The sequence below is a fragment of the Hordeum vulgare genome, chromosome 1H (assembly GCF_904849725.1).
Source record: "Hordeum vulgare subsp. vulgare chromosome 1H, MorexV3_pseudomolecules_assembly, whole genome shotgun sequence".
Classification (NCBI taxonomy): Eukaryota; Viridiplantae; Streptophyta; class Magnoliopsida; order Poales; family Poaceae; genus Hordeum; species Hordeum vulgare.
The window spans coordinates 40,919,086-40,926,195 of record NC_058518.1 but is presented as its reverse complement, the minus strand read 5'-3'; the positions used below and the strand labels follow the sequence as shown (position 1 = coordinate 40,926,195).

The 7,110-nt window shown below is 42.2% G+C and overlaps 2 long non-coding RNA genes across 3 annotated transcripts; both read right to left on the bottom strand.

Moving 5' to 3' along the window:
• Positions 1 to 2,362: 2,362 nt before the first annotated feature.
• On the bottom strand, positions 2,363 to 3,058 carry LOC123411164. Of its 2 annotated transcripts, none has more exons than XR_006613199.1 (2): positions 2,918 to 3,058; positions 2,363 to 2,852 (listed from the first exon to the last, which is right to left on the bottom strand). It is a non-coding gene; the product is annotated as an uncharacterized LOC123411164 (long non-coding RNA). The 2 variants fall into 2 exon arrangements; XR_006613207.1 differs by having other exon boundaries at positions 2,363 to 2,846; positions 2,918 to 3,010.
• Positions 3,059 to 3,418: 360 nt separating this feature from the next.
• On the bottom strand, positions 3,419 to 6,557 carry LOC123411100. Its single transcript, XR_006613192.1, has 4 exons — positions 6,421 to 6,557; positions 5,998 to 6,273; positions 5,043 to 5,126; positions 3,419 to 4,941 (listed from the first exon to the last, which is right to left on the bottom strand). It is a non-coding gene; the product is annotated as an uncharacterized LOC123411100 (long non-coding RNA).
• Between the last annotated feature and the right edge of the window lie 553 nt (positions 6,558 to 7,110).

The following is a 7,110-nucleotide window of genomic DNA, read 5'->3' as shown; positions in this document are numbered from 1 at the left end:
TGACCCGTGATGTGCATGCACGGATGCTCGGGCTTCCCTTGTTGGTACGTTGCCCGTTGGTGATGGTCGTGATACCGATGTGTACGTTGCTCGTTGGTGGTGGTCGTGATACCGATGTGTTGGTGCACGAATCGACATGTCGTCGGGTGAGCTCGCTTGGCCATGGGCTTGGGGCTAGCTCCCCGACGGCCGGCGGCAGTCTCAAAGTCGTGTCCCCTCTAGTTCGCTGGGTATTAGTTGGGGACGTAGGTGTGGATGCATCCTACGGTGGAGGCATCTACCCAGACTCAGGGACTGATGTCGGGCTAGGAGTTGATGGTCTGGCATCACTCTTCCTACCATGGTTATTTGAGAAGTGAGGTGCGCGATCGACGGTATCCCGCGACAGGGATGGCGGGTCGCATGCTTGCTCTCCGACTGGTAGCATTATGATGATGGTGGCCCCCTTCCTGGGTTGCGAGGGCAACGGGAGGTGGGGTGACGGGTAGCTCAGGCGTGCTTTCTCTCCTGGAGAGGTGGCGTCGTGAGCCGGATATGGGGATCTAACATTGTCTTCCTCCTCTTGGCGGCCTCGTTGTGGCACGTGTGAGTTGTCGAGCGAAAGCTTCGTGCCTTGGCGTCAACGACGACGACACCCATGGGTGTCGTGCTTTTCTTAAAGACATTGTTGCGGTTCTTCTCCTCGTCTCAGGGCTTCGGGTGAAGATCTTTGTTCGTTGGACTCGGTGGCAACGACGCTCGGCGTCGTTCTCCCTTTTGAGGGCGTTGTCCTGGAGCCTAGGTCTGTTAGGTCCTAGTGTAAGGGTGTTTAGCTCGCCCGATGCGTGTTACCGGTAACGTAGTTTACGTGTGCTCGGTATCTCTCGGTATCTCAGGATCGGCTTGTAAGAGCGCTACTCACCATTTTATATCGTTCGACCGTGTACCTTTTTAGTTGTTGCTTTATATATAAAGTGGGACGAAAGACTGTTTCAAGGTGGATCTGTTTTTTCATATAGTCCTCCATGGTGTTTTTAAAATATTTTAGAAGGTTCTATGCATGGCGTTTTTCATTTCATTTTTTTTTCTTTCGATATTTTCCATATTTTGCTGGATTTTTTCTTTTTTATGTTTATTGTATGATGTCCATTTATAAATCTAATTTTGTTTACATGATTTTTTAAAATGGCGGACTATTTTAAATGTATGCCTAACATTTTTTTAAATACGTGGGAATCCTTTTGTATATACTATGAAAAGAAATTAAATAGACATTGCACATTTAATAAACAGAAACTAAAGATTTTATAACATATGGGCATTTTCTAAATACACATTAAAAGAATTTCAACACAAGGTGAATATTCTCCCAATATGTATACTTTGAAATATGTCTTACATATTTTAATTTATTTCATCAGTATATTTGTATAAATATTTTTAGGAATATTTTTATTATATTTTGTTGATAAATATATTTTCGCAAAAAAAATTGAGGGAATATGTTTGCGGAAAAAATTAGAAGAACGTAAACGAGCCACTACACTTTCAGCCCATTTTGGCCGATGTGGGTGTTTCCTCGTCAGGCACACAGATCCATCGCCGATTGGCTATTTGAACCCCCCAAAAAGAAGCGTGCGCCTTGCTGGTTTCTCAAAAAAAAAAAACAGCAAAAGACGCAAGCCGATCATATCCCAGGACAACCTTTGTTTCCATAAACGACTTCAAACTTTTTTTCAACCAAACGCTGCAACAAACTACAAGTAATGTTTTTACAGCCTTCAGCCCTTAAAAAAGGGAAATGATTCCGACCGATTCTGTACGAGCGTCCGTCATCTGTATCTCCTCAACGGTCTTTAATTCAATGGTCGGAAGCTAATACCTATGTGCCCACAGGTGCATTGTTTCAGAAAGGAACTCTGAAACTAGGCCCTTATTGCAAAACGACCAGGGACTAGATCCCGTTACGGCTGGGACCAGGGAGGGGGAAAAAATCTCTACAACACAACTAATGTTGTGAAAAAAAATTCCCACAATACAACCTATGTTGCCAAAAAAAACAGCAATACAACCTATGTTGCAAATAAAATACCATAACATAAGCTATGTTGATAAAAAAAATCACAACAACACCTTTGTTGCAAAGTACAGAAAGACGTTTAGCTCATGGATCGAATCAAATCCGATGGCCTGCGAACGGCAGCGTAGCAGTCCCCTAAAAAAAGTAATGTTTTTACAGGCTCCGTTTACCTGTGAGCACATGCAATTGATCATGGTAAAATGGAAAGAGATTGAAAAAAAAAATCTGGAAGCACAACATGAACAAGACTGAAGAGCACATGTACAGCAGCAGCAAGTAAAAGGAGGGGAGGAAGCAAAGCAATGCAAATGGACTTCCAGAGATATTTGGCGTCATGGAAGTATCCTGAAATACTACGAAGTAACAGATGACAAGCTCAGGCCCTGAGCAAGGGGACACATGAATATTTCCACGCTCACTACCCTATCTATACTATCCAGTATCTACACATGAATATTTCCAGAGATTTTGCTATTATGATACTGCGATCAAGAACTGTCTGCAAAATCAAGAAACACTATTTTGATTACGTCCCTATGATATACTGCTAGTTCCTATATATCTTTCCTGGGTTGGTGAACTTGAGCTTCTGACTGACTGCTTGGTAGGTTCATCTCCGTGTTCCTCTGGACTTGAAGGTGTGAGGAAGGGCATGCCTCCAGAGAAGAAAAGCGTGTTGTGTGCCTACCAAACTTGCTTCGTTGACAGCCCAAGGGCAGGTCCCCACGTGTCGTCGCTTTATTTTCCTTCTTTTCATAAACACCTTCAAACTTTTTTCAACCACGCGCTGCAACTGGAAGTAATGATTGTACAGGCTCTTCTTTAATTCAAATCACACGCAACGTCACAAATACTAACCTTGACATGCCTGGAACTGGCAGTGTGGCTACCATCCACCTTCGCCTAGTTGCCATGTATAAAGATACGGTGGAGCTTGTTGGCATTGACCGCATAAGGAACGAACTCAAAAGCTGCTTAATGAGGACAAGACATCTAATGAAGAACAATTGAAGACAATCTTCATTGTTGGCATTGGCGGGCTCGCCAAAACAGTTTATGACAAGATCAAAGCCTGGTTTGATTGTGTGTCCTTTGTCCCAGCTAGGCAAAATCCTTATTTGAACAGAAGTTCTAAAGAACATACTTTATGGCCTTGATAAGCAAAAGTTTGAAGACATTCATGATATCACAAGGGATGAAAAACTACTCATCAACAACTCGGTGAATTTCTAATAGACAAAAGGTACATACACAAAGTACTCGCCTTCTGTTCCATTTAAATAAAAGAGGATCAAATTGCTAGCAAATGTCTTATTTTCATCTCTTCTTTCATGATACTCTTGGTACGTCCTTTTCCTCTTTTTAAATCCTTTTTTTGCCTTCTTTTATTTTCTAAGCTAGCACGATATTGGTAATTATTTTTACCATGATTTTCTAAATTCCTATAGTTCGCTTTTAGTTGTATCTAAAACTGATTTGCCAATTAACATCCTCAAAAATTGTCATAGGTACATAACATTATTAATGACATGTAATCTTAACATTATTGATGACATGTAATAATAAAAATGCGGAGATGTATTAAGTATGGCTTGTCAAAAACCATAAAAACACACAAAATCAGTGTCTTTGGATAATGGCACTCTTACCTATGATGACACATGTCATAAAATGGAAGATATTTTAAATAAGACTCCCTAATAATTGTCTATATAAAAACATTTATGAGCAAGAACAAATGTGAACCTAACAAATGCAGGAGTGTCAAGAGCTATTTTCAAGAAATGTGGTGGTGTACCATTAGCCATCATTACTATAGCTAGTATTTTGGTTAGTAATAATCAGATGGAGCAAAGAATGATTTGTTGCACTTGCTCAATTCAGTGGGCTGTGGGGTTACAAAAGACGCTATTTAAAAAAAGAAGGATATTACTGCTCAGCTATTATGATCTGCCTTCTCATCTGAAGACATGCTTATTATATCTAAACATATTTCCCAGTTGTCCAATGACTCGTGAAGTGGAAGAATTATTATAGTTGTATCAATGATGTTCCCTTGCACTGGGTATCAGCTTGCAATCTCTCTCAATCTCTCAATCTTTCGAAAATATGATTATATATAATAAACTAGTCTTCAGACGAGAAGCAAATCATAACAGTTGAGCAACAATATACCCTTCATTTCCTTCAAAATAGAATCTTTTTTAACCCCCACGACACATAAAATTGAGCAAATGGAACTAATCTTTTCTTGCTCAATTTGGTTATTACTAACTAAATAAAATACTAGTTATAGTAATGATGGCTATGGTACACAATCACATTGCTCAAAATAGCTCTCGATATTGCTCGCTTTAATATATATGCTTTTACAGAAAATTATTTAGTAGTCTTATTTGAAAGAGATCCATTTTATGAACTATGTCATCATTAAAAAAAAGTAATGTGCTTAAGAGATTAAGAAAAGACATTTCATAGCCATTTGATTCACTTCTAAATAAAATAGACGTTTACTATGTGCACGTACCTTTTGTCCATTAGAAACTCTGAGTTGGTCAATGAGTATCCTTTATCTTTTGCAATATATGTTCAAAATTTTGCGTTTATCAAAGCCATAAAGAATGTGTTTCAAAATTTTCTTCAAATCAGGATTTTGACCAACATGGACAAAAGAAACAATCAAACAGGCTTTGACTTGTTATAAACCGTTTTGACGAAGGTTGTCTTGCACAACCCGCCAATGTCAATAATTGAGATCCTCTTCAATTATTCTTCATTTGACTTCTTGACCTCATCAATCAGTTGTTCTTCATTCAGGATGCTCATCTCCAACTTGCAATGCCCTTTGCAGTCGATGGAACATGTGGAGAGTAAAACAAGCTCTGCAAAACGCACATCAAGCTTTAAGAATGAGCAAAATCTGAAGTTGTTTGCTTCGCAGAAGCAACAGTACACATGTGAAAACCTGAAGGAAGAAGAATACCCTGGATAGCAACTCTCCAGCTCCAATTAGCAGTATCCTTTGCAATAACGCCCCGTTATAAACTACTGAAGAATAGATTCAGTTCTGCACATCACAAATTCACATCCGGATCAGGAAACATAGAAATAGAAAGATAGCATGGTTTTACAGAGACGGCTAGTTTTCAAATCGCGTTTTCTGAAGAACAGCATTATGCTTTATTTTCCTCTGGCTACTAAGATGTTCCAATAGAACAAGATGAATCTGAAGCTTATTGGCTCATGAACTAATCATTTTTCCACACCGCTACAAATTTAATCACATGCTGCTACATGGTGATGTATTAGTCTGGACATGTGCCAGATACAGGTGGCTAGGAAAGGAACTTGGAAAGCGCCGCTGCTAATTCCTAACTACCAAGAGTTTAAGCATTGTGCTCTGCTAACTGACAGATGCGTCAATTTTGAGCCCTGCTGTATCCAAACCCTGCACATGCAAGACACTACACCGCATAGCGCAACTGTTCCTCGTCAGTAACATTCATAGAACTGTCCAACAAATTGGTAATTAAATGCCGTAATATGCATGTAAAAGGAGAATATGCCAGCCAAAATGAAAATAAGCACCTCCAGCACATACACACCAGTAATCAACTAATCTAGGCCGGAAACGAACAAGAACCAAACACTTCGAACTGTGAGCTGACCAACAGCATCACCTCCAGTTTAAGAGATTATAACAATTAAAGGGCATCCGATTTTCCATAATAGAAGGAAATACAGTAAGATCCACAACTTCACAAGCAGTTTATCACTAAAAACAATAACTTCACAGCAGTCAAGCAAAGAAATACTACTATGTTCAAGCAGGAAGTATGAGACACCACTATAACCAAGCAAAGAAATGCAGCAGGTACGGAAAGATACTTTCGTGTTGAACCAGCAACATCTGAAGGAGGAGCTCGTGAGGATCTTACCTTGCAGTCGGGAGGTGCTCGGAGGGAGAGCCCGGGTCGATGCGGTGGATAAATCTGGAGCGGGGAAGGTCAAAGAGTAGATGCGATTCCAGATCGATGCCAGATCAAGCCGGAGGAAACAGCACGCTTGTCGATGCCAGATCCAACCGGAGGAAATCGCTTATCGATGTCTGTCATCAGATCAAGCCGGAGGAAATAGCACGCTTTGCCGACGCCGGATGTGGTTGTAAGTTGACGGGAAGACGGCGATCTCACCTCGTGACAACAGATCGAGATCTGCAGAGCATGGATCCAGATCAGAACCGCAAGAAATGGACGCCGAAAAGGAGAAGGAAGTGGAAAAGGAGAAGAAGAGCATAGATCGGGAGCGAGAGGATCTTCGCCGATCCTACAGAAGTGTACGAGGAGAAGGCGAGAGCTAACCTTCGGCGCTGCCGCTGGTGGTGCTAGCGCCGACGAGATCTGCCGTCGTCGCCGTAGCGCAGACTGAAGTGAAGCAGGGGACGGGAGTAGATCGGGATCGGGATCGGGATCGGGATGCATTTGCTCAGCGGTCACATCAGTCTACAAGTAGCCGCGCCGCGCGCCCAGGGCCTGCCGACAACGCGGCCCACCCATTTCGTCCTGGCATGCATGGTCTGGATCCACGTGGACAAACGTGCGGCGCAAATGCCGCTGCCGCCCACACCAACCGGCAAAGCTGGTCAAACGGGCGTGCTTTCTGTGCCGGCCCCAAAGCATACCAGCCACGCACGTCACGGACTAATCGGGCCGTACCAGGCACGCAGCTTGCCTGGGCCTGAGGGCTGGCCACGCCACGACTCGTTTACTATTTTTTTATTTATTTTTTATATATATATATAATAAAAAATATCTTAATATATCAAAATTGGCACAAAACATAGCCTAATATATTAAAGTTGGCCCAAACAACAACCTAACAGATCAAAATCAGGCAAAATAACAGCCTAAAATATTAAAAAAAACTAGCAGGCTAGCGGGCCTGGCGTGCCTACGGGCCGGCCCGTATAGCCTCCGTGTCGTGCCTGGACCGGGAGGCTGCACCGGTGGGCCGGCACGGCCCGGCCCGACTAATAATCGGGCCCAGGCGTG